Raw genomic sequence first — 27,817 nt, forward strand, 5'->3', positions numbered from 1 at the left:
AAGGAGGTTTGATTAAGGACTTCAGGATTTGGCCCTCTGAAAATAAAAAGTGTTATATGTATTGCATGCTATCCTTGCATGCCAATAGAAATCTTAATTTTGGTAAGAAAAATGAAATTTAGCAAAATATCTTCCAGTCTAGTTGTAGAAACATCACTGATCCTCTATCCCTAGCACCAATATTTTGTGTGATCCCCTTCCAAACCAGAGTGTACACTAACTTTGTGCAGACGTATATGGTAACACAGTATATAAGGCATTGGAGAATCAGATGCATAAAATGTTGTATGGGTGTGTGATGGGGTGGACTAGGCCCCCTGCTGGAAGTTTCAGGGTTGTGCCACACCCATCCCAGGAAAGGAGCAGTGGAGAGGTCCTCCAGGCAGGCTAGAGTGACTGCAGGGGAAGTAGCCAGTCAGGACCCAGGAGGGCCATATAAAAGGAGCTGTAGAACAGAACAGTAGCAGGATAAGAATGGATGGCAGGCTTGGCTACCTGGAAGAGTAGTAGGACTATAGACAGATAAATCTGCTGGATGGGACCGGGGGAGCGAGAGACTCCTGGCTGGCTGCTAGGGACTGAGTAAGGACTGAGTCTGGGGAGGACTACAGAAAGATAGTTTTTCCAGGGAGGAAGTCCTGGGGATAAGGCCCCATACCAGGGCTGGGCTACTTAAAGACTAAAGCCCAAGGACGGCTACAGAGAGACACCACCAGGGAGGTACTGAGATAGGCCCCTGTGGACTGTATATCCCGGAAGGAGTTTGTGCTGGCTAATGTGCAGTCAATGTGACTTGGCTGGAGGGCTGAGTCACTGAAAACCCTCCTGAGAATGACCAAATGAGATCTTCAGACCTAAAGAACTCAGACATGCCCAATCAGAAGGGGGCACTTGCGAGAAGTGGGTGCCAATCCCATTACAGGGTGTTGATATTAATATGCAGTAAGAAGAGTTGCACATATGAAATTATAGTGATGCTTTTCAAAATTCACAGACACACAAAACTAAAATAATCATCAATATTAAATTTACATTTATTTATATAGTGCCATTCATCCTGAAGAACATTTAAAGTGATCTTCAAAGAGAAATCCCTTCACCTGCTGTTTAAACACAGACACCTCTGGATTGGAAAGTCAGCAACCAGCTGTATATCCAAGGGCTTAAGGTGAGCCCCATTGCAGCTCAACAAAAATAAATATTGATATGGCTCTGAAGCAGGTTACCTGATGGTGATAGAGGTATTGAAGAAAACGTCCAAGTCCTACAAGTTTATTAAAAACAAAGGGTGGGATTTTCAAAAGTGCTCAGTGCTGGCCAGACTCTCTCCCACTGAAGTCATATGGGAATTTTACCATTGATTTTCAGTAGTATTAGAGTTAGATCTACACTGCACATTTCTGAAAATCACAATGAATCCTGAAGCAATGACAGAGCTGGTACTTCTTAGAGATAACTGTAAGCCATGTGGACAACTACACACATAAGACTACAGTGCAGTGTGGGGAAAGAACATTTTTGATTAAGGAGTCTGGGGAAAGCCCTTTGTTGTATTATGATCATGTTGACAGAGAGTCTCAAACTGGCCTCCATGTGTGCATAAACACACTTCTCAGTTATTAATACCTGCCTATGCAGTTTATAAAATTACATGCACAAAAACCCATCAGAAGCACACAAGATGGTAGAGTTTGTGCTGATGAATGTTCAGTCAGAGGTGGTTGTTCACGCAGAGTTGAGACACGCAAATGGAGACTGTGTTTTGTAAATTTGGCCCTGATTTCCCATGCAGAGCACACATCGGTTTAAAAGTCCCACCTCACATCCTACATATGTAGAGTTGTATGGATTTTGTGTGTAGCAATGTGAGCCCTGGTTCTATGAAATTCCACTGTTTCAATACATTTAGTGTATCCCTTCCCTCTTCCCTTTCCTCAACAATGGGGAAATCTTGATTACCAGCTGGACAACATATTTTGGTAGATACAGTGGATTGCAAGTAGTGTTTTATGAAAGTTAATAGCTCTGAACCTGCAAGTCATGTAGTAGCTAGGGGCCCCAAGCTTGCATACACACATGAAAGTAAATTTACACACAAGATTATTCTCATTTAAATGAAACTACTTTACTTATGTGTAACAATTTACAGCATGTTCTTATTTCTGCGCTGTTTGGTGGCAAAGGTGATGGTCCAGAAACGTGTGTTACATCATGTAGACAATTGTCCTTCACCTAACATATGCTTTGAACAGCCCGAACTTAAGTTCAACACTTTTAATCATTTTTCTCTGAATGCTATTGTCAAGCAATAGCTCTTTTATCCACATTTTATCTTCCAGCTATAAAGTTAATCATTGCTTCAGACTACACTATTTGCATTAAATCTAAGGCACCGTGAAACCCTGCTAACTATTAAAGAGTTTGAAACTGAAGCATTTTAGTAATATTTACATTGTTAGTCAGGACTGGTTTTATTAGGGTCTGGCAGCCTGATTTACATTGAAACTAAGCAGAAAATACACTTTGCCAACAGACAGAAGGAAAGAATAGTGTATTGGAACACTTCAATTAAAAGAAATGCATGTAGGTAATGTATAAATCACACTGATTGCACTCTGCGGACCTTGTGTTTATATATTACACATGAACTATACCTACAACAACAACATGTTGACTTGAGTTGAAGTTTACAGTTAACTGTTGCAACATGAATTGAAAAAGTGATTAAGTTAATTAAAAATGATCTGCTGGAATAAGGATGGGATTTTCCCGACAGCCGAAGGGAATTAGGTCCGATTCCCATTAGGCACTTTTGATAACCTCACCCTGAGTTCAGATGTCTCAGATACAGTGGGTGAAATTCTAGTCCCATGGAAATCAAATCTCCCGCTGACTTCAGTAGGTCCAGGATGTCACCCTTAAGCATCTGATGAAATTCTGTGCTGAGGCTTCTCTGTTTTTGGCTGCCAAATTGTATCACCTTAAATACCTTATACTAAAGAGGGTTCTTCTTGCTGGAAAGAAATGACAAAGGTAAGAAAAATGCTGGTAGGAGTCTATTCATGGCTAACAAGGTTGCATCCTTCTCCTTGATTGGTACAGAAGATGAAGTGTTATGGATAATGGATAGCTTGGAATACAGATTTGCAGAAGGGTATTTTTCAGTGGTAGTGAAGATTTCCCACCTTTATCTTGCACTGCTGTGTATATGATGCCTTATACAAGGTTTATCCTGTACATCCATTGTGATCATATTGTATTTTTAGAAACCAAGAGATTGTGGCTTTACACTCAACTGTGAAAAAATTATTACTTTTCTGTTACGGCTGATATTTTCTGAAAATTAAAATGGACTATATACAGACTAATCTTAATACATGGATCCTATGCTCAATTTGCCGTGCAGCATAGTTGGAATGTGAGGAAATTCTGACAATGGATGGGTGAGTATGTGGCAAGGAAAGGTGGCTATTGAGAAATCTCTCACACACACTTTAATGCACATGCACACACATGTAGTACCACTTCAATAAACTTTGCAATATATCCATATGGCACAGGGCTAGGCTGGTAAAGAAGAGAGGCCTGGGAACCCAGGGAGGAGCTTGAACATTTTCTTTAAGCAGAACATTTCTCTACCTGTGTAAAATAAAATTCTTATTATAACAATAATACTTTAGCTCACCTTGTGGAGCTTCAGTCAACGTAAAGGGGACAGGGTGGAGCATGGATTGTGAGCTTGGTGGGATCTGTATTTAGTGGGCAACTTGGTTTCTGCTAGATACCCACTTGCCACTAATTTTCTTAGCATATTTTCCTGCTAGCAATGCACCTTCATCCTCCTTGTGAGTGGTGCTAATGCATCCAAAACACAATGCAGAGCCCCAGAATTTCTCCATTATATTGCCTATCATGCATTTTTACACAAGAGGAGAATATACAGGCCCTATTTTCCTCAATACAAATTATGTCACATGATTGTAATAGACATAATCTTCTCAGTAACTGACATCTCATGCCATTTCATAAGCCATATTGCACCAAGCCCACAGTAGGAAAATATTGCATTCTTAGGAATCAGTGATAAGCAGAAGTGACAATTTATGTTGGCCAAAACCAAAATAATCTCATTATCTCCTGATCAGTGTAACCACTGCAGAACAGATATCTTTTTGTTGTGGTGGTGTTTTGGGTTGTTTATTTTAAATGAAATAATGGTAATAAAATGACATTAAAGGTAAGAGACACAAATAAACAAAAGCCAGGAAATTCACAGAGATAGATTATCCTTACAGCACCCCAGGGATTTCACATGTTCAACTCCCATTAGTGTGAATGAGAGTTACAAGTATAATTTCTCCCATATATAGAAACAAAAATATAGCCTTATTTAGGGCTAATAAAGCATCCCTATCTCACTCTCTCTTGTGCCTAGACATCAATTCCGTCATCCTCACTATCTCTTTCCCCTTTATTTCCCCTCTAGAAATAAACACATTGAATTTGATACATAGGAAAGATTATATAATTCGATCTAAGAAAAGTAAATTTAAGGAATTCCTCTAATGAACCATATTGTAGCAATGCAAGAAAGCTGATATAAAGTAACAAGACTCTGGGAGGATTTTCAAAGAAAGCCTTTTTCTTTTAAGGTGATATTCATCAATTTTTTTTTAAAGCATGAATGTCTGCTTCTATGTTTGTAGTTAGGCATATTTCCTATACATAATTTACAAAGAGACGAACATAAGCCAAGGTTTGTTTATATATACTCTACAAATTTTCTGGACAAGTCATCCATGGAAGATATCCTGGCTGTCAAATTATCCACTTGGAGGACAGGAATACAGTGGAGCAAGTGTCAGAGTAGCAGCCGTGTTAGTCTGTATCCGCAAAAAGAAAAGGAGGACATGTGGCACGTTAGAGACTAACACATTTATTTGAGCATAAGCTTTCTGTGATTTTTAATTGTGTTTTAACATGTTAACTTATACAACTGAGTTTTATCTACAGTAGACTTTATAAACATTTGTTCATCATGTAAAATGACTATTAAAATTCCCAGGATTTCTACACTGGGAAAATGCACATATTAACTGACTCATGTTTTAACTTGCACAGTGTTAAACATGATTTTTGTTCTTAATGCAAAACAAAAACAGATGTGTTCAAATGTGTTGGCCAGTCCTGGGTTAGTATAGTCAGAGGAAGGCTATGGTGCACACAAACTCAGAAAAAGTGGGCATAAATTTATTTATGACAGATGATTGGCAGTAGGAGCAACGTAACACAAAAAGTTGGTAGAACAAGCTGAAACGGGTGTATGGTCAGAGCAACTGAGAAGAGTGCTGATTCACTGATGCCCTTTAACAGCTCCTGCTCTCAGAGATTTCATAGATCTCTGGTAGGATTTAAATTTGGGGCTTTCCTAGAAATCCCAGGAGATGGCCAAGGCAGGAATACTGCATAGGGGGCTTCATTTACTGATGGAGCTTCATTTATACTCTGAAACAGCTTTCCTGAATTTGACCCACCAGCAACTTGTTCAGTTAACTTTTTTAAAGAGTTGAAATGTACCATATCGAAATTTAACTTTTTCATCTCAGAACTAGTGTCAATGAGTTATGGTAAATGGTGACATGTTTATACCATTTTGTGTTTGTTTAATATTGTACGGTTTGTTTTTACTGCTTATTCTTTTGATGTATGGCCCGTACAGGTCTCCATAATATAGTGAGGTACTAAATAAGAATACATTTAATAAAAGTGAGTCACTGAAATGGGAAGTACTGGACTTCTCAGAATCCTATGTGATGTTGTAGAGAGGAGAGAAACCTGCATTCAAATTGGTGGCTCTCTTCTTACAAAACCTCCCACTTTGTTTTTAAAGGAAAACATATTTAAAGCTAACGTAGGGAACTTCTAATGGACAATGTATATTCTTTGTCAGAATAATTTACAAGATGGATGCTGTAATTACATGGGTCTTGTCAACTGGATACATTAATCATAATAAATAATAATTTATATTTATGCATTCCTTTTAATAAATGATCCCCAAGTTCAAACTACGATATATAGTCATGAATCACGTGTGCAGCCATTTTGGGGTTGGTATGCAGCAGCACATAGCAATATTACAAAACAGCTTAGAGCAAAGAGATAAGAATAACCATTTCCAATTAACTGTACAGAAGGAAATTAGATAAGTACTATAATTATTATTTATTTATACTGCAGTAATGGCTCGGAGCTCCAGTCATGAACCCTTGTGCTCAGTGCTGTACAGACACAGATCAAAACGTGGCCCCTGCCCCAAAGATCTTACAATCTAAGTAGATAAAATGTAGTTACACAAAATGGAATTTAGTCAGTATTTGCATTTACTCATGCAAAAACTGACTTTACCTCTCTGCTAAACATGATTGTTCGGGACCTTGGTTTCACATTTCATGCTAAAGTTCATATCTCCAGCTGTATCACATGTGTATATTGATTGCCCCCAAAGGCAATAACAAGTCTGAGGACAATCTGTACAATCAAAGGTACTATTTTCACCCATCTTTTAAACTATTGTCCCGAGAGAGTCACTATTTGTTTCATTACCCCTTGCTTTTTTTGTTTATTTTGTTTTTATGAGAGATGACAAAGTCAGAGCTTGCAGTGGGATGGCTGCAGGCAAGGAACCTGCCAAACTAAAGAAATATGGTTTTTCTTATGTTTTGGGGAAAAAATTGCATATTTTTGGTTTTAGCCAGAATCTTCATGTAGGATTACAGGGATGGTGGGGTCAGCTCTTGTCATTTGAAACACGGGAGTTGGATGTAGACACAGACATTCTTATTTTATTTTAATATTACAGGAAGGCATTAATTGATCTATCTATCATATCCATAATTATGACTTTGGCCACTTGAGGTCTATGGCTCAGGAACCAATAAGTAAACATTTGGTCAGTGAGATTTAGAATTGTTTTCAGTTATATATCTGTTGGCAGTTTCAAGACCAGCAGTAAAGTTGTGTGTAGTTTTCATTTGGAAATGTTTGCTGAGGATATACTGTTTGGAACCAAAGACGAGACTCAGAGTGGATAACCAAATTGCTGAGTTTGATTTGCATCACCATTGGTCGTCTGTAACCTCTCCAACACTAAAAGAAAAAGTGGTACTTTATCCAACCCTACCTCTCCCCAGCCCACTCCACCCCCACTAAATTATTGTTCATTAAGGGAATAGCAGCTGTTGCAAAAATCTACTCAGCAGCTGGTGAGCTTGTATTAGGTTTTTTTTGCAGTCTAACTACTTTCAGACAGGGACTAGGGGTTTGGATAATATTTGTAATTCTGATGAAGCACTTAGTAGATTTGTTTAATAGCCCTTCATGATGAGGGCCTGGCATATTCTATAGCCGGATCACATCTGTTGGCATTTTTTTGCCAGACTTGGGTGGCTTCCAAAGTCTAACTCAGACTGTTGGTCACCACGGTACTAGAGGATGTGAGTATATTATATCTGAATTATCTCCACCTAGCCAATATCGGCATAATATATGGTTTAGTTTGGATGTTAAGAACAAGTTTGAGGCCTTGATCTAACTGCAAGCAATGTGTGGGAGTAGTGTGTAGGAAGGACACAACCATGTAAGGTATTTTTAGTTATGTGCAAAGCAGCTAACAATAGGGGTATAATAGTGATCTTACACTCTGCATATTTCAAGAGATCATCATTGGCAGAGAGGATCTTTGTCACAGGGAATAGGCTGATGAGATGGACTGGAATCCCTACTCCAAATAAGAGAATATGGTAATGAGAAGCAGGAGTGGTGGCTGTGCTTTGTACATTTATAGTACATGCATTTACAGCAAGACGCACATTTTCAGTACCCAACAAACAGTACAGGGTTTGATACTGCCACTCTTATATAACCCATGCTTCTGTCACTGTTCCTTTGAAACAGCAGTAGTCAGTTTTGTTTTTTGCCAGAAGAGTGGAGCACCTCTCCACTGACTCCAGCTAGTCTGGGACGAGTAGGTAAACAAAGGGCAAAAAGTTCACAAACTCTCGAAGCACGTTTAATAGGGCATCTCCAAGAGTGGAGGCCAATTCCACTCCCTCGTATGTCAGAAAAAAAGGCACCAAACTCAGTTAGTTCATCAAGATCCAGAGGGAGGCAGTCATACTAGAGGAGATGGGAGGGGAAGATCACTACCCTGAGGGTTGATGCTTAAGGCCTGCTTTTTTACTAACTGCAGGAATATGCTGGAGCCAAACTTAATTAGGGATTCCCTGTTAGGAATTGTTGTTATTAGATGTTTAAGAATACTGTATTATGTGTGTTTGAGATGTATGTTTTATGTGTGTGTATGGGTAGAGTTGCCAACTTTCTACTCGTACAAAACTGAACACCCTTGCCACACCCCTGCCCCGCCCCTCCCCTGAGCCCCGCTTCTTCTTGGAGGCCCCACCCCTGCTCACTCCATCCCCCTCTGTCGCTCACTCTCCCCACCCTCACTCACTCGCTTATTTTCACCAGGCTGGCTCAGGAGGCTGGGGTGCAGGGGGGGTCGGGACTCCGGCTGGGGGTGCAGGCTCCAGGGTGGGGCCAGAAATGAGGACTTCAGGGTGCGGGAGGTGGCTTCGGGCTGAGGCAGGGGGTTGTGGTGTGGGAGGGACTCTTGGCTGAGGGTGTCGGTTCTGGGGTGGGGCCAGAAATGAGGGGTTCAGGATGCAGGAGGGAGCTGTGGGCTGGGGCAGGGCACTGGGGGGAAGCGGGGGGAGGGCTCTGGCTGGGGGTGCAGGCTCTGAGGTGGGGTTGGGGATGAGGGGTTTGGGATGCAGGAGGGTGCTCCGGGCTGGGACCGAGGGGTTCGGGGTGCAGGAGGGTGCTCCGGGCTGGGACCGAGGGGTTCAAGGGTGGGAGGGGGATCAGGGCTGGGGCAGGGGCTGGAGTGTGGGAGGGGGGCAGGTGTGCAGGCTCCTAGCGGCGCTTACTTCAGACAGCTTCCGGAAGCAGCCACATGTTCCCCCTCTAGCTTCTATGCGGAGGCGTGGCCAGGCCACTCTGCGCTCTACCCCATCTGCAGGTGCCACCCCTGCAGCTCCCATTGGCTGTGGCTCCTTGAAGCAGTGGCATGTCCCCCCTCTGGCTCCTATGGGCAGCCAGGGGCCTTGTCAAGGTTCCTTCCCCACACTCTGAACTCTAGGGTACAGATGTGGGGACCTGCATGAAAGACCCCCTAAGCTTATTCTTACCAGCTTAGGTTAAAAACCTGGTACACTGCCACCACCAAGTGATTTAATAAAGAATCCGGGAAGAGCCGACTTGGAGACATCTTCCCCCAAAATATCCCCCCAAGCCCTTACACCCCCTTTCCTGGCGAGGCTTGAGAATAAACACGTTGAGCACAAACCCCTTGGATTTTTAAGACCCCAAAAAACAATCAGATTCTTAAAAATCAGAACTTTATTAGAAGAACAAAAAAGATAAGAGAACAACTTTGTAAGATCAGAATGGAAGATAATCTTACAGGGTAATCAGATTCAAAACATAGAGAATCCCTCTAGGCAAAACCTTAAGTTACAAAAAGATACAAAAACAGGAATACATATTTTCTCCAGCACAGTAAATTTGCAAGCCAAAACAAAGAAAACCTAATGCATTTTCTAGCTAGATTACTTACTAACTTTACAGGAGTTGAAGGGCTTGCATCTTTGATCTGTTCCCAGCAAAGGTCTCACACAGACAGACAAAAAACCTTCCCCCCCCCCTCCAGATTTGAAAGTATCTTGTCCCCTCATTGGTCATTTTGGGTCAGGTGCCAGCAAGGTTACCTTAGCTTCTTAACCCTTTACAGATGAAAGGATTTTGCCTCTGGCCAGGAGGGATTTTATAGCACTGTATACAGAAAGGTGGTTATCCTTCCCTTTTATCAGGCCTCTGCACACTGCCCTCACCCCAAGCACCAGCTTGCAGCTCCCACTGACCGGGAGCCACCATTGACTTAGCCCCGCTGTGCCACCGACCGGACTTTTAACGGCCCGATCAGCGGTGCTGACCAGAGCCGCCAGGGTCCCTTTTTGACCAGGTGTTTTGGTAGAAAGCCAGACACCCAGTGACCCTATGTATGTAGGGAGAGGGGCATGGAACTCCTGCTCAGAAATCTTGAGTTAGTTCAGGCAGATCCAGAGAGAGACAGACATGCTGGAAGCAAGGTGAAAATCTCTGCCCTAAGAGCTAATGCTCACAGGTCTGCTTTTACTAATTGTAGCAAAACAATAACCACAAAGAGAAGGGTACTGTCACATTCAAAGAACTGAGTGTTTGCTGCTTGTTCAGCTCAGTGCGGTGACATTCATGTCAAATCACTTGTGTAAGTTCTCAATGAATGGGATATACAGCCTGTATACCTTCTGGTACTGAAGAAATCTGTGTGTTTGAGATTATAATTATTATTATTCTTCATTTGTTTTGTTTGCACAGTATTTGCTGTATTGCTGTAATGATAAGATTGTGTTTAGATTTATGAGGAGTCTTAGTTAACCAAACCTACTCAGGTTTGGTCCAGCTGCTCCTCCGGACAGAGGGGTAGCCAGGCCAAATCTGAGTGAGGGGTGTTGTGACCTGGTGCAGGGGGTTGTGGAGCCCCTGAGATCTGGAAATGGGCTGGCCAGGCCAAATCTGAGGGGCATGCACTCAGGCCACAACGCCCAGTGAGGGGAGCTGGGCCCCACTCTGTGGAACAGGAGCTACTGCTACAGGGTGAGCGCACTCTCCAATCTACTCTTCTCCACTCCCGGGTTCTCTGCTCCCTGCCAGGTAGGGAGAATTGTGTTTGCCCAGGGCCCCATAACCCATCTAGAACCTTCCTGTGACCCACTGGTGGGTTGGGACGCTTGGGAAACTACTATAGTACATGTCTGGTTCCACTGATTTCAATGGAACTACTTGCAGAGAAAGTTATTACGCAGCAAGAATAAAGGTGGCAGAATGGAGACCACAGTAATCAGGACTGAGAAAATGGTGTCCTCCAAATCCTCTCTTCCTAATAAATGAGGTAATGTACTCAGATGGTAAAAAAATTTCTCTCAAAGTTCCATTATATCACTGTACACTTTGATGCTGTATTAAATGTGTATTCCATACAATAAATTGCTGAACTTTATTTAGACAAGTGAGTCTTATTTTTTACTTCCAATGAATGATGTAGTCTGATTCATTTAAGAGTAGCTCGGAAGTAGGACTATGACTTGGTAATGTTTATACAGTATTTCAATAAAAGTGAGATTGGGCTGGATTTATATGTATAATTTAGAAAATCCTCAGATAATAAACTTTTTATTGTATTACTTAACCTTTTCCATTGAAAGATTTCTCATTATGGCAGATACATTGAATTGAAAGAAAGATGTAAGATGGATTTTTAATTTATGTGTATTGCATATGACAAGCTGTCCATTTCAAATGTAAGGTGCCCAATTGATACAAGAATTTTGATAGTCTTGTTTAAGATAGTAAGCAGCACAGACCACAGCTCAAGTGGCTGGGCCTCAAATCTTCTACAGCACGAAGTAAGAATAGATGGGACCTGAAGATCCCTACACACATGTGCTACATATATTAGTATTACTGATGTACTCATGTTAGAGTAGCACTAATTATGTGTCTGGCACTGTCCAAACATATAATAAGACACCAGAGCAATGGTTAGGGGACTGGTGATGGGAAATGGAGCCTTTTATCTGTCCAGTTTGTCTTGCTTGGTCTGAAGAGACTGAATGATGGGTTTCTGTGACCTGTGTCAAGAGGGCTGTTGATCTCTTCCCATTTCCTAGTATACACAAAGCCACCACAATGGTTGGGACCCCAATAGGCACTCTTATAAATGAGGCTATGATTGAACAAGTATAGAAACTAGATCAGTGGTTTTCAACCTGTTTACCATTGTGGGCCGCATATGCAGCTCTCTATGTGCTATATATACTACTTGTACAGCTACACAAAAAAAGGTTTAGTATTTGATATATGACAGCAATACGATTCAAACTGATATAATACCTTTCCTTTCTGCACTGGCAATTGTCTACAAAGTGCATCTGAAATTAGCAAAATAAGTCAAAACATTAACTGTTAAAATTAACTAATTCACTGTAAGGGTGGCAGGGCATAGTGTATTGCCACCCTCACTTCCGCACTGCTGCTGGCGGCGAAGCTGGGCTGAGAACCTGGAGAGAGCAGCTGCAGAGCCTGCCTACAAAGATTGGGAGCCCTGTCCAGTGCAAGGTGCCCCCTCAGCCAGCTCCCCATGCATCCAGCCCCCCCATCCAAGGACAGTGACCCAGTATCCATCCCCCCACCCACCCACCAGGGACTGCCCTCAGCCTCTTCTTAGACTGCCGCCCCAGCCAGGGAATGCCCCACCATCACTCAACCCCCCGTGACTGTCCTCCTGCTCCCTGCATCCAGACTCCCCCCCCAACACTGGGCTGGCACAACCCCCCGCTCGAGACAGCCCCCTCCAGCATCTAGTCCCCCACCCAGGGACTGGCCCCCAGCAACTGCCCCCAGGCTCCCCGCCATGACTGCCCCCTAGTACTCAACCTCCCCTCCCCCTGCATCCAGGGACTGTGTCCCAGTATCTAACCCCCAATCCAGGAACTGTCCCCAGCCACCAGTCCCCACACCTAGAGTCTGTCCCTCATGCACCAGCTGCACCCCTTCCCTGCAGCCCTAGCCCCCTGCAACCCCTCCACTCACCCCAGCCCCTGCGCCCTCTTCCCCACGCCTGCTGGTCACCTACCTCAGCTGCACATAGCTAAGCCCTGCAGCCCACCCTGCCCATCTGCCGCTGCGGTCCTAGTGCCAGGGAGCCCACTCCAGCCAGGGTCAATGGACCGGTGATCCTGTGGGGAGGAGGGGCACTGAGCATCCTGGCCTCCTGCCAATGCTGCTGGGCCTGATTCTGCCAAGGGGAAAGGGGGGGGGGGCTGACGCTTGGCCCGATCCCGTGCTGCCCCATTTTTGCATCCCACCCACCACCGTCAGCTCTGCACCTGGTGCAGGTGCCCCTCCTACTCCTAGTTACTTCCCTGAGGATGTCTCATGAGCGGCAGCTGTGTGCTGGTTGGGCCGCAGGTTGAGAACCACTGAACTAGACTATCCTTAGGGACATGGCCAAGGCACATAAGAGGTGTTGTGTGGGAACTCTGATTTGCTGTTCTTTCTCTGTGAATAGAAGATATAATTCTCTTAGGTTGGCAGTTGCCTTTCACCAGCTACATTCATTCAAAAAGAGAAGAGAAAAGCAGAAGAAGAAACAGATTCCATGGCTTTTTTACTTTCACTGCCGGGAAGCAGCAAAACATTCAGGGGTCTTGTGAATTCTTGAAGCTATTGTCCTTTATCTAGTATCAATGTGCACTATGTAAAAAGACTTATTTAATGAGTTTGTGAGAAATTGTTATCTAGATTTGCCATGAAACTCTTTTGAGTAGAACAGAGTGGATGTGTTCTCAGTGATGTTCTTTATAATTGATGTTTACCCTCCCTAACATAGAACCTTGGTATGGTAGAACTAGTTTTGATAAAATGAATATCCCCCCAACAAAATCACTATTGAAGTTTGGAAGGATTAATTGTACATCTGAACTGCCTGAACTTCCAGGCCTGCCTATGGGCTGGAAGTGAAATATTAAAATACAACGAGCGTACAGCATAATATTTCTGACATGATTTCAAAAAAGAAGTAATGGAAATCCTTTGACTTCCTGAACTCATGAGATTTCCAGTCTGATTTGTTGATCAAAGAGGTATGTTCAGGTAAACTGAAGGTGGCTACTAAATGGCAATTTTTAATCATGCTAAATTAGTCTAAGTAGTTTGTCTTGTAGAAAACCACTGACAGATTTGACAAAAGCTTCAGAACCAGGGAATATAGTAGTAGGTCTACAATCTATACTAAGGGTATGTCTACATTACCAGCTGGATTGGCGGGCAGCGATCGATCCAGCGGAGACTGATTTATCGCATCTAGTCTAGACACGATAAATCGGCCTCCGAGCGCTCTCCCCTTGACTCCTGTACTCCACCACTGCGAGAGGTGCAGGCGGAGTCGACGTGGGAGTGGCAGCAGTCGACTCACTGCGGTGAAGACACCACAGTAAGTCGATCTAAGTATGTTGACTTCAGCTACGTTATTCATGTAGCTGAAGTTGCGTAACTTAGATCGATCCATCCCCCACCCCAGTGTAGACAAGGGCTATGGAAGTGTATTCCTTAAGAACACAGTTCTGAAACTTTTCTGGCTGTTCCAATGACTGTTCTGGAGTATTATGTTGAATGAATGTAGGTGATTTTAATGTACAATTCAGCTTGTGCAGTTATAGAATTATTAAGTATTCAGAGTATACCTAAATAGTAAGCCTCTATAAGACTGAGGGCTGGAAATATCTTTTGTTGTGCACTGTTATGGCACCCAACAGACCGATTGGTGGTGATTGGAGGTGGACTCCATTGCACAATATAAAGACTACCTTCCTAGGAAAAATATTTATGGGAGGCAAAAACTCTAAACAGTAAGAAAAAAGTGAATCACAACTATACAGTTATTCAAACAGAGCCTGGCATTACTGCTGTCCCCTTTAGCTGAAACATTAATACAAACTCTCGGCAAAGTTTATGTATGCTACTTAAATTCAAGTCCTATCTAAGATAGTGGAGACTAGATAATCTCTTTCCTAACAAAATGCAACTTGAATAGATCTAAAACAGTGAGGAACCCATTGGAATTTCTTTCTTGTGCCTTCCCCCACTCTCCACATACATGCACACCAAATGCAACACTCAGATTGAATCAACCATTCCAAACTAAATTTCCTTAGGAGTTTGCAGCTGTATTTGTTTTTTGTTTTTAAAAAAAAAAAACGTTAATCCAGACCCGAACTGGATTAATGATGGAATGTTACCTTATACATAGCAAGTAAACTCAGGACAAACAGATGTTTGGACATTCCCAACTGTGAATCCTGCGCTCAGTAAACCCACCCGAGGCACATACATAAACTCTTTGTACTTACATCCATCTGTTAAAATGGCCTGCTGTCCAGTCACTACTTGTCAAACCCCATCACTAGAATCATAGAATATCAGGGTTGGAAGGGACCCCAAAAGGTCATCTAGTCCAACCCCCTGCTCGAAGCAGGACCAATTCCCAGTTAAATCATCCCAGCCAGGGCTTTGTCAAGCCTGACCTTAAAAACCTCTAAGGAAGGAGATTCTACCACCTCCCTAGGTAACGCATTCCAGTGTTTCACCACCCTCTTAGTGAAAAAGTTTTTCCTAATATCCAATCTAAACCTCCCCCACTGCAACTTGAGACCATTACTCCTCGTTCTGTCATCTGCTACCATTGAGAACAGTCTAGAGCCATCCTCTTTGGAACCCCCTTTCAGGTAGTTGAAAGCAGCTATCAAATCCCCCCTCATTCTTCTCTTCTGCAGGCTAAACAATCCCAGCTCCCTCAGCCTCTCCTCATAACTCATGTGTTCCAGACCCCTAATCATTTTTGTTGCCCTTCGCTGGACTCTCTCCAATTTATCCACATCCTTCTTGAAGTGTGGGGCCCAAAACTGGACACAGTACTCCAGATGAGGCCTCACCAATGTCGAATAGAGGGGAACGATCACGTCCCTCGATCTGCTCGCTATGCCCCTACTTATACATCCCAAAATGCCATTGGCCTTCTTGGCAACAAGGGCACACTGCTGACTCATATCCAGCTTCTCGTCCACTGTCACCCCTAGGTCCTTTTCCGCAGAACTGCTGCCTAGCCATTCGGTCCCTAGTCTGTAGCTGTGCATTGGGTTCTTCCGTCCTAAGTGCAGGACCCTGCACTTATCCTTATTGAACCTCATCAGATTTCTTTTGGCCCAATCCTCCAATTTGTCTAGGTCCTTCTGTATCCTATCCCTCTCCTCCAGTGTATCTACCACTCCTCCCAGTTTAGTATCATCCGCAAATTTGCTGAGAGTGCAATCCACACCATCCTCCAGATCATTTATGAAGATATTGAACAAAACCGGCCCCAGGACCGACCCTTGGGGCACTCCACTTGATACCGGCTGCCAACTAGACATGGAGCCATTGATCACTACCCGTTGAGCCCGACAATCTAGCCAGCTTTCTACCCACCTTATAGTGCATTCGTCCAGCCCATACTTCCTTAACTTGCTGACAAGAATACTGTGGGAGACCGTGTCAAAAGCTTTGCTAAAGTCAAGAAACAATACATCCACTGCTTTCCCTTCATCCACAGGACCAGTAATCTCATCATAAAAGGCGATTAGATTAGTCAGGCTATAGCATAGGTGCCAGTCAATTATAGACTGAGTAAACAGCCTATGGAACACTGAGTGCTGTTATTTTTGTGGGGATTTCTTCCTCATTGCTACCATTGCTGTACTGGCATCAGATGTCTCTATATTTGCTAATACCTATGTCTAAAAATTAAATACATACCTGAAGAGTGGATAAAAGTGAGACAATCCAAATAATGTGGATTGTATATAATGTGGTTTCAGTATCTCCCGGCATTGTGTGTAAAGAAAATCTAGTGGCAGATACTGCCACCAGTATGCTGACAGAACCCACAGAGTACCGAACAAGTTGTCAGGTGTCATAACTTGGGATCATGACAAATGATGTGAAGTTCATAGGCATAAAGTGGGGAAAAATCTTAGTAGGCAACATTTTCTCTTAGTATGCTCAGTTAGTGTCAAATGGTTGGTGTGGGACACCTTCCAAACATTGGTTTGTTGGAAGCAATTTGGAGAAACTCCTGATTAGAACATTCTTCCTATTAATATATTGATGGTAGCAGAAATACTGTTGCTTCTTACATAGTCTAAGTCTACCATACAAAATGTGCTATCTAGTCAAATTTTTAAATCTTGCTAATGGATACAAATTGTTAAATAATATCTCTAACCATTGAGAAAACACATGTAAATGCTGCTTTGATGACTAATTTGGTTTCTGATTGTCTAAAACAAAGGACCAATTTGGCTTTGGCAGCTACAAAAATAGAGGTTGGGGTCAGTGTCAGTAAAAGTGAACATAGGTATTTTCAACTGAATGCATCTGATGAAGTGAGCTGTAGCTCACGAAAGCTTATGCTCAAATAAATTTGTTAGTCTCTGTGGTGCCACACGTCCTCCTTTTCTTTTTATAGATCTTTTAGTAGCTTATTTGATCTCTCTCATTCATTATATTTTATATCTGTGTAATGGCACCAATGCCAATGGAATGTATGTGTAATAGTCATGGAATCACTGATATTAGAAACGGAAAAGACCTGTTGGGTCATTCTGTCCACGCTCCTGCCAGTATGCACTTCTACCCCAGAGTGTATTCATTGCATTTCTAAAACCTTGTACTGTACATAGTGAAATCCCTGAATACATAGCATGGGTCCACTTCCCTGCAGTAATTTCTTTCTGCTTTTTCAAGTATCATACTCTCTTGGATTAGGTCAGAGATTAAAGCCTCTCTGAAAGAAATCCATTCGGAGGCAGGAGTTTTACTACTAAATGCACCACTGCACTCATGGGCAAGGTATATACATTTTATATTCAACATTACTATTATCGGTGCTTTTACTAAAAGGTTTTGGAATCTCTTTTGTGTCTTCCTAGTTCGTTTTCACTACCAGCAACAAAGGAAACTTTATAGAACTGACCTGAAACATCTTTCTGTAGAAAGAAGTGAAAGTGATGCACCATATGTTAAAACCCTTTAATGCGTGTGTTTTAAATGTATATAACGTTTGCTAAAGATTACTGTCAGAGTTACAGGGCTAGCTACACCTCTGTCTCCCTTCTAGTCTCTCTGAGTTCTCTCCTTCAAACATTAGGTCTTGTGCCCTGACCTATCTCAGGGTGGAAAGTTGCAATTCTCCCTCCGTTAGACCAGGATCTGCAAACAACCCCCTGTCTATGCTAGCTTATTACTGTGCAGGTCTGGCTGGACACCTGTGTTTCTTCCCTTTGGGAGTCATCACAAACTCCCGAAGGGAAGAAGCACAGGTGTTCAGTACATAGTGATATAGTGAACAGCAGCCTTCTTAAAACAAACGAGTTTATTAGCAAACAGAACAAAGCATTAAAGAAAATTATTTCAAAACAGCGAACAGCTGACACTCATATCTAAACTCATTTAATCTTGTGGTTCATTACGAGCTCATCTAGATGGGCTTCCTTTTGAGTTGCAGAAACAGAACAGACCCAGTTTACATTCTTTACCCAATTACCACATATCTCAATGGATTTTCTTATAGAGCCTACATGTGAAGTCTTCTTTTAGCCAGCAACTGTTTTTTTTCCCCCCAGATAGCCAGGCAGACTGTCTCAGATAATGTCCCTATGATGGCTACTCCATTGTTTGGCAATTAGACCTATTCACCCTTCATGGCCTGTATGACACTCTGGGGTGCAATCCAGACGAGTGAGGGTCTATCTCACATCTGTCCTGCAACATGGGGTGCCTCAAAATGCTTTGCTGATGAGTCCAACCTGTGCAACCTGGGCTCCTCACAAACAGCCAAACAGCATGCAGGTTACACCCTGAGTGTGTATAGCCACAGCCCTGGTCAGCAACAGTGACCCCAGCAGCCTGTTAGCAAACACCAGCCACACTCTAGCTTCCAGCAGCCTTGGTTACTAGGCTACTTGGTTACTACTTGCAAGGTGACTCCAACACACTCTCAGTCCTGGATTTCCCCCCCCAAAACATATATTTTGTGCTGTCTAGCCCTTTCCTGGATAATCCAGATATGTTAGGTCCATTGCCCCTCTTAGGGAATCAATGTACAACAGTGTTCTACCGTAAATGGATTTACCCACACTGCTCACAACACTGGATTACTTTTGGTCCAAGAATAAAACAAGTTTATTTAACTACAAAGAAATAGGTTTTAAGTGAGTACAAGTATAAGGCACTAAAAGTCAGAAATGGTCACGAGAAAAATAAAGATAAAATGCATCCTAATACTAAACTTAACAAACTAGACTTGGTTCAAGGTGACATTCTTACCACAGGTTCCCAGTAACACTGTTGACCACGTTTCAGGTCAGGATCTCCTCCCAAAGTCCATAGGCTGTTTCTTTTTTTTCTTAAGTGAAAGAGAGAGATGGATAGGGAGAGATAACTTGAGGCGGTTTTGCTCCTCACTTTTATAGTTCAGTCACCCTATGTATGTGTGCAATTGATTGTTCCTTCCTAAGTGGAGTACTTTACATTTGTCCTTATTGAATTTCATCCTATTTACTTCAGATCATTTCTCCAGTTTGTCCAGATCATTTTGAATTTTAATCCTATCCTCCAAAACACTTGCAACCCCTCGCAGCTTGGTATCGTCCGCAAACTTTATAAATGTACTCTCTATGTCATTATCTAAATCATTGATGAAGATATTGAACAGAACTGGACCTAGAACCAATCCCTGCAGGACCCCATTCATTATGCCCTACCAGCATGACTGTGAACCACTGATAACTACTCCCTGGGAACAATTTTCCAACCAGTTATGCACCCACCCTATAGTAACTTTGTCAGGGTTCCCTCCACACTCTGAACTCTAAGGTACAGATGTGGGGACCCGCATGAAAGACCCCCGAAGCTTATTTCTACCAGCTTAGGGTAAAACTTCCCCAAGGCACAAACTCTTTGGAGGGTAAGTTGCCACGACCAAGTGATTTAACAATGAATCAGGGAAAGGACCACTTAGAGTTCCTATTCCCTCAAAATATCCCCCCAAGCCCTTACACCCCCTTTCCTGGGCAGGCTTGAGAATAATATCCTAATCAATTGGTTACAAAGTGGTCACAGACCCAAACCCCTGGGTCTTAGGATCTAGAGAAATCAGTCAGGCTCTTAAAAGAAACAGAACTTTACTAGAAAGAAAAACAGTAAAAGAAGCACCTCTGTAAAATTAGAAGGGAAGCTAATCTTACAGGGAAATCAGATTTAAAACACAGAGGATTTCCCTCTGGGCAAAAACTTTAAAGTTACAAAAAGAAAACCAGGAATACACCTTTCTCTCAGCACAGAGAAAATCACAAGCCAAAACAAAAGTAAACTAACGCATTTCCTTGCTAGTACTTACTAATTCTAATGGAGTTGGATTGCTTGCTTTCTTGATCTCTCTCTGGCAAGCACACAGAACAGACAAACAAAAGCCTCCCCTCCCCCAGATTTGAAAGTATCTTGTCCCCTTATTGGTCCTTTTGGTCAGGTGCCAGCCAGGTTACCTGAGCTTTTTAACCCTTTACAGGTTAAAGGATATTGTGCCTCTGGCCAGGAGGGATTTTATAGTACTATATACAGGAAGGTTGTTACCCTTCCCTTTATATTTATGACAAGCTTCATCTAGGTTGTATTTCCTGAGTTTGTTTAAGAGAAGGTCATGCAAGACTGTATCAAAAGCCTTACTAAAGTCAAGATATACCACATCTACCACTTCCCTCCTACCCACAAGGCTTGTTACCCTGTCAAAGAAAGCTATCAGGTTGGTTTGACATGCTTTGTTCTTGACAAATCCATGCTGACTGTTATTTATCACCTTATTATCTTTTAGGTGTTTGCAAATTGATTGTTTAATTATTTGCTCCATTATCTTTCCTGGTACAGAAGTTAAGCTGCCTGGTTTTTGGGGTGCACTTGGTCACAGCTTTCAATCACTGGCCTTTTGATAGTGGGGGAACTGTGCTGAAATTGTCTTCTCACCCTGACATTCCTACACACCACCTCAAAAATCCTGTAAAACAATTTGGAGGCTGGGTCCATATTAACCACCAAGAGCCGTCCTCCCCCATCCATTATATTTATCTTCAGGTTTGGTAGTGTTTTCATTAGTTGTATCATGCATAGTAAAGCTTCACATTAAAATACACAAATATCACAGGAAAATTTGAGTTACCAAGCCAGCTCCAATCAATGGCCTACCTCAGGTCCACCGAACAGGTTTTCTGTTTGAATAATAGCCCAAATCCTGCTTTCCATCTGTATTTCATAATTAGGCAAAACTCCTATTGACTTCAGTGGCATTGATGGAAGTTTACCTAATGATTAAAATACTAGACAGAAAATAAAAATATCACTTAGTATGTTATTCTATGAAATGTAAAAATATTTTATCTTTAATACTCTTAAAATCATTGTTGCTGTAGCTAATTAAAATATGTCATGTCAGTATTTGCAGTATTCCCGATATTATTAAAGGAAAATTGAGAGATCCAGAGTTGTCCTACTTTGTGTTGAGGCTTGTCTATATTCAGATATTTTTGAATAACATTAGATTCAAAAAGTTTATTATTCTACTGAGGTATTTCCTTTTCACTCGCTCTGACTTGAAGGTGTAGTTATAAATAGTAGGGCTCTCCTTCTAAAACTCCAAGTCAATAACAAAGTATCCTCAGCTAAAAAAAAAGTATCAAAAGGATAAAAATATATCAAAGATCTGGACAAAAGAGAAAACTGAGGAGAGTATAAATGTAAAACACTAGCTCCATAGGTCATAAATATGGAAGATAGGACACCTCTATTTAAAGTTTTTTAGTTTATGGATCAAAATTCAATGTCACTCATTTTTTCCTGAATGAATGCTGCTAAAAAACTACAGTATTTCTTAATATTTCCTTACAGAGTGAGCCTGTCTGAAACATTAAACAGTCACACACAAAATATTTTTCAGTTGCAATATAACTTAGGGCATGATCCTACAACCTGCTGAGCAATTCCTGGAATGCTGAGCACTCTCTGTTTATCTTGAATTCAGTGCAATTTTAGTGAGCTTGCAGGATGGAGCCTTAACTCATCATCTGGCACAGACAGAAGAGGAAAGATTATAGGGTTCTTTTGTAGAAAAGTTTTCTTCTTGCTTAATCATTCCCTTCTCTATTCCCCTTTCTTATTCTTTCCATATTTTTTTTTTAAGAGGATACTTTGTGATCTCACAGCTATACCAACTTTGGCATTACCATACATATGGGAAAATCTGCCTGCCACATTAAATCCCTGATGCAGTGTGTTGCATATGTACCATATGATTACTGGTGATATCAGGTTATATTGCACAATAATTTTAAAGTTACTTGTAAATATGTTGTTTCTTCCCCTCCAGGCTGAATTAAGACAAGTGCACATGGAAAGCAGATTCTTGTGTTTTTGTTTTATTTTAATTGGCTAAACTTGATACACATGATAATGAAAGACTTGCAGTACTAGCTAACTTCAGGCACAGTGTGGACTGGTGCTGTGCAGCCTTCTTCTACAGAGCTTAGGTACAGCACCTGAATGCTGACTAGCTTCATTCCTCTTATTTCTGTCCTTGAGTCGTTCTTCAGCAAAGACTGGAAATCATGTCAAATCATACTAACCTGTGATTTGTGCTGTTGATATGCATATAGTACCCAATACTTGCCAACACTTGGAAAATATAAGGAGAGAAATAAGGATGCTTCTTTTTACCTCTGTTGATGATATACATGGGGATATATATATAAGAGCTTTTTTGCAGGGATGTAGTGGGATTAATGAAAATGTTGCTAAAATAGTTGTTCTTCCCATGGCTTCTAACTTATTGGGATCCCCATGGTTCTATTCTGTTATCCCTCCTGTTCCGTGTGTATGTAGAGTATTGTTGCTGAGGGAAAAAATGAGATGATACGATATGCAGTGCCAGGAATATGTGGATGGCACTTGGTTGTACATCTCCTTTTGTTGAATCTGGCTTCTCTAGTCTGCTCTGTTAACAGAATGTAACAGAGAACATAAGAACAGCCATACTGGGTCAGACCCAAGGTCCATCTAGCCCAGTATCCTGTCTTCTGACAGTGGCCAATGCCAGGTGCCCTGGAGAGAATGAACAGAACAGGTAATCACCAAATGATCCATTCCCTGTCACTCATTCCCAGTCTCTGGCAAACAGAGGCGAGGGACACCATAGGTAGGGATATGTTTAGTCCAGATAAGATGGTAGTCATTCTGCTGTGTAGGGAGAAATGGGGAGGTCTTGCTCCATCATTTGTTGTATCTGCATTCTCTGATGGGCCCCAGTCAATCAAAACTCTTAACTTTAAGAGCATGAGTAGTTCCATTCATGCTTACATGGTTTTCTAGATCATGGCCATAGTTGCAGCAACTTGTCATGCCTATCGTCATCTAGGTTTCCCCAGGAAGCTGTGGCCCTTCCACTCAGATGCAGACTTTGCTACAAGAGCTGGTCAGAAAATTTTGAAATTTCATGAAAAATGGTGATAAGAATTCTGTGGGGAAAAAAATACCAAAAAGTTCTTACCAATTTTTAAAGCAACGTTGCTTGCCTCAGTGATTCTTGCATTTGTCACCATCAAGATAGACTATGACATTGTGTTGTACTTGGTGTTAAAAAGAATGCAGAAGATGACCCTTGAAAGAGGACTTAGACTCTTCAGATGATGCAGAGTGCAGCAGTTCTGCTGAATGTTGAGTTGGGTTTATGTGATTATTTTTCACTAGTACTCCAAGCCATGCTTAATTTGTACCTGGGTGAAAGCACTTGCAGACCCAGAAAATAAAATTTCCACAGCTCAAGCTGGGTCTTGGAGGGGCACACGTTTCAACCCTGCCAGGGGGTGGGGGGAACGAATTCCTTTTGATTGGCTGCTTTCACCAATTCCCTCCCCTAAGGAGACAAAGTCATTTCACAGGAGGGGAAGAAGGAGCCCCAACAGCTGCTGGAGGAGCAAGGTGACGTGCGGGTTGGGGGGTGGGGCAGGATCAGAACAGATGTGGGGTCAGAATTGATAGGGGGCATGGGGAAGAACTGATGGCGAGCTGGGGATGTTAGATGGAGTGGGATCTGAGTTACTACAGAGAATTCTTTCCTGGGTATCTGGCTGGTGAATCTTGCCCATATGCTCAGGGTTTAGCAGATAGCCATATTTGGGGTCAGGAAGGAATTTTCCTCCAGGGCAGATTGGAAGAGGCCCTGGAGTTTTTTCACCTTCCTCTGTAGCATGGGGCACGGGTCACTTGCTGGAGGAGTCTCTGCTCCTTGAAGTCTTTAAACCACGATTTGAGGACTTCAATAGCTCAGACATAGGTGAGAGGTTTTTCGCAGGAGTGGGTGGGTGAGATTCTGTGGCCTGCGTTGTGCAGGAGGTCAGACTAGATGATCAAAATGGTCCCTTCTGACCTTAATATCTATGAATCTATGAACAGATGTGGGGGTAAAACTGATAGGTGGCGGATAGACAGGCAGGTATGATATTGCTCTCATTTCTGTAGAAAATGATAGGGCCCTCCCACTTCTTTCAGACCACTTTAAGTGCTGGCTCCATGCTCTTCTCAACCTTCCTGTTCACTTCCACATACAATTTAAAAATTGCTGGTTGCAAAATATTTAGAATCCCTAATGGTCTAGGATCCAAATTTGTGAGAAATTCCCTACCATCCTGTATCCTGCTGCAGAAGTTAAGATCTGCTGTGTTTCTCCTGCTGACTGGATCTGGAACTTGATTGTTTAAGATCACTGGTAGGTCATTCTCAGTTGAGAGTAATCAATAGGAGGATGGGAGGAGGTGTGGCCTAGCCAAAGCTATAAATGTAGAGGCCTCATGAGAGCAGAGAAAGCCCATGACAGAGTGAGTGACAGCGAGCATAGCAACTGAGTGAGCTGCCAAGGTAAGGAGAGTTTAACTCTAAGGGGAGGAGTCTGAGGGATTTAACAATTAGAAAGGTACCAAATTCCCAAGAAAAGTAACTGATGGAATAAAGAGAACCCAATACACTTCACAAACATCCTCTAAGCTTAGGCTGAATAAAAAGCAGATAGAACACCAGTATCAGAAGGTGGGGGCTACCCAATTTATAGCACTGAGTGTAACATGTATGATTACCTGCCTCTCAGACAGATGGTGTACGTGTGCATGCAACTCAAAGCCTTCAGAGACAGAGTACGGGCCCTGGAGGCAAAGGGAGACAGAGAGGTACACAGAAGACATACAGCAGTCCCACCTCTTGTCCAACAGTGCTGTACTATTAAGGAGGATGAAATTCTGGGCAGGAGACCATGAAGCTGGATTGGAGGGAAATGATCCCATAGTTGGGAAGCATCTTCTAGATAATGTCATGGTATCCTCTCGCACTGAAGATATCCCTCTTGTGGGGAGGGGGGAGGGAAGAATTCCAATTATTAGGAAGACACGGGCAATAGCAGAGGAGGAGTCAATTTTTTAGAAATACAGATAGTTGGGTTTGTGATGACCAGGAGAACCACAGGGTAAATTGCTTGACAGGTAAGAAGGTTGCAGAATTGCCCTGTTCTGTACATTTCCCCCTGAGCCTGTGGTATGGGTCAGATAGAGGATAATGGGCTAGATGGACCTGGTCAGACTCAGTATGGGAATTCTTATGTTCTTATGAGGCATATTTGTTTATGCAGCACAGTGATTGCAGGACTACAGTTTATGAATTTAAACTGATAGTCTCAAAGTGACTATTTTATGTCATGAAATTTTAAACGTGTTATTAAATTGCCCAGATGTTATGATGGTAGTTCATAAAAATTCCAGAATAAAAAACAGAACTGCCCTTCCTAAATTAAGATAGTTGACATCAGACAAAGATGAGATCACCACATTCATTTTTACCCATGACTTAAATTGTAACTAAACCTAGGTTGCAACAGAGGAAGGCTAGTACATTCAAAAACAATGGCAAATGTAAGTGATAACTTCTATCATATTGTGAGACTTCAGTTGTATTGTTAACCACTTCAGTATTACATAGAATACCAGGTAAAATATACTTCCAGAGCTGACCAAAGTACCTCATAAGTGCCACTTTGAAACATCAGAGAGACATGGTGGGTGAGGTAATATCTTTTATTGAACCAACTTCTGTCGGTGAGAGAGACATTACTTGGTCCAATAAAATATATTATCTCACCCACATTTTCTCTCTACTATCCTGGGACCAAAAGGCAGCTACAGCAACACTACATACAACTTTGAAACATTGGCATTCCTGTGCTACCATTATGGTGGCATTTAAAGAAACTCTTCTAACTCTTCTAAGCTGTGATGGCACTATGTGTGGATGGGGTGACCACTGACAATTTATATTGCATTCATGTGTTCATTATCTGTGCTAGCTAAAAAGGGACAGGTCAACTAGAGAAAATAAGAACTGACCTCATTCAGACCCTTTCTGAGATTAACTAGACAACTAGACTAAGTAAGAACTGACCTGGTTTAGACTCTTTCTGAGGCTGAATAATGCTCGAGTATCTTTGCTTTCCTATTGCTTTTCATTCTCCTAATTCCCTACAGGCTCAGTCAGGACTAGAAGCAGAAGTGCCAAAGCACTGCATTAGAGGCTAGGGATTTTTTTTTTAGGTGTTTTTGGTGTCACTAGAGGCTAGAGGTAGTTTTGTAGACCCAGCCGGTCTGGATAACATTTGGATACACATCCAAACTTTTGGTTGCTTATGAATCCTGGGAGCCTCTTGTAGTTTTCACATGGCTACTAACCATAAAGCCTAAATCCACAGATTTTTATACTTCCATATGTTATCTAAAATGAGCTGATTGCTGCATCTTAAATAAGGAGATTGATTTTTCTTCCCCCCTTCTTTTTAAAATACAGTGCACAGGAAAATATGAGCATCCTTTGCTTTCTGTTACATGTGTGCAAACATGCCGTGTAACACATCCAGTATGATGAATGATACAATACAGTATGTTGTTCCCTTGGATCAGCCTTGAGAATAATCATACTGTTCTCCTTCCTGCAGAATACTCACAAGACTTCTCTGTGGTCAGCAACATGGATTGGAAGGGCAGGGAGTTTGCTGTTGTAGGTTCATCTCAGAGGAGATGTTACACTGGAATACAAAACAGACTTTTTTGTATTTTTTTTAAAAAACTGCTCTTTTAACAGTTTTTGGTGGAAAGCAAACCTGCTGTATTTGCAGTAAACTCAGTCATTCATGACAGTAGTTTTGATTCCTGTCCTAAAAATGATCTATACATGTTGTGATTTTTCTCCGGAAAGTTATTGTCAGGGCCCTGAATTTGGGTGCAAAAACAGATTCGGAAAAATATACTGAAATGAGATATGACCTGAGGTTATTAGCCTCTTATTATGGAGAGTGACTCAGGCTGAGGTAAAGAACATACCATTGCTTTGTTTGACTGCATGAGGACAGACTATTACGTTCCTCTATTTTCAATTACAATTGATACGAAAGCAAAACTCTTTTCCTTTATGCCAGTTTGCCTTATGGGTATATTTTGCATCAGAATAGGAGATGTTGTATCCATTATTAATTATTATTATTGTTGCTTATTATTTGTATTATGGTAGTGCCTAGCAGTCCTAGTCCTGGATCAGGGGGACCCCGTTATGCGAGGTGTTGTACAAAACACTGGTTGGTTGATTCTTAAGGAGGCAAGGACCAGATGGGGGCTAAAGTAGCTGAAACACATTCAAAACCTATCTTTGAAACAGCCCTTAGCCTTCTACAAAATGCAGATTGAAGGGAGATGTATTTGCAGATTTCAAAGCTGTTTCTGAGGAACTGCTGCTGCTTGGTTTTACTGTATTTGGGGTGATTTACAACCTTTGCCTGGCACTGGGGAAAATATTAGTAGGTGAGAGTGAGTCCACTCATGCTTGGGGCAGGGAGGGAATGGTTCATGAGGACTTCCTGCTTAAGGCACTAGATCATCCACAACTCCTTTCACAACACTGGAAATCCATTTCCTGGAAATATTGTCATAGG

General features: G+C 42.0%; 1 protein-coding gene across 3 annotated transcripts in view; it reads left to right on the forward strand.

Annotated features, from left to right (window-relative positions):
- The window catches only part of LAMA2 (laminin subunit alpha 2), a 476,685-nt gene that overhangs the window by 251,718 nt on the left and 197,150 nt on the right, over positions 1-27,817 (forward strand). The window lies entirely within an intron of this gene.

This window comes from Caretta caretta, chromosome 3 (genome assembly GCF_965140235.1).
Source record: "Caretta caretta isolate rCarCar2 chromosome 3, rCarCar1.hap1, whole genome shotgun sequence".
Classification (NCBI taxonomy): domain Eukaryota; kingdom Metazoa; phylum Chordata; order Testudines; family Cheloniidae; genus Caretta; species Caretta caretta.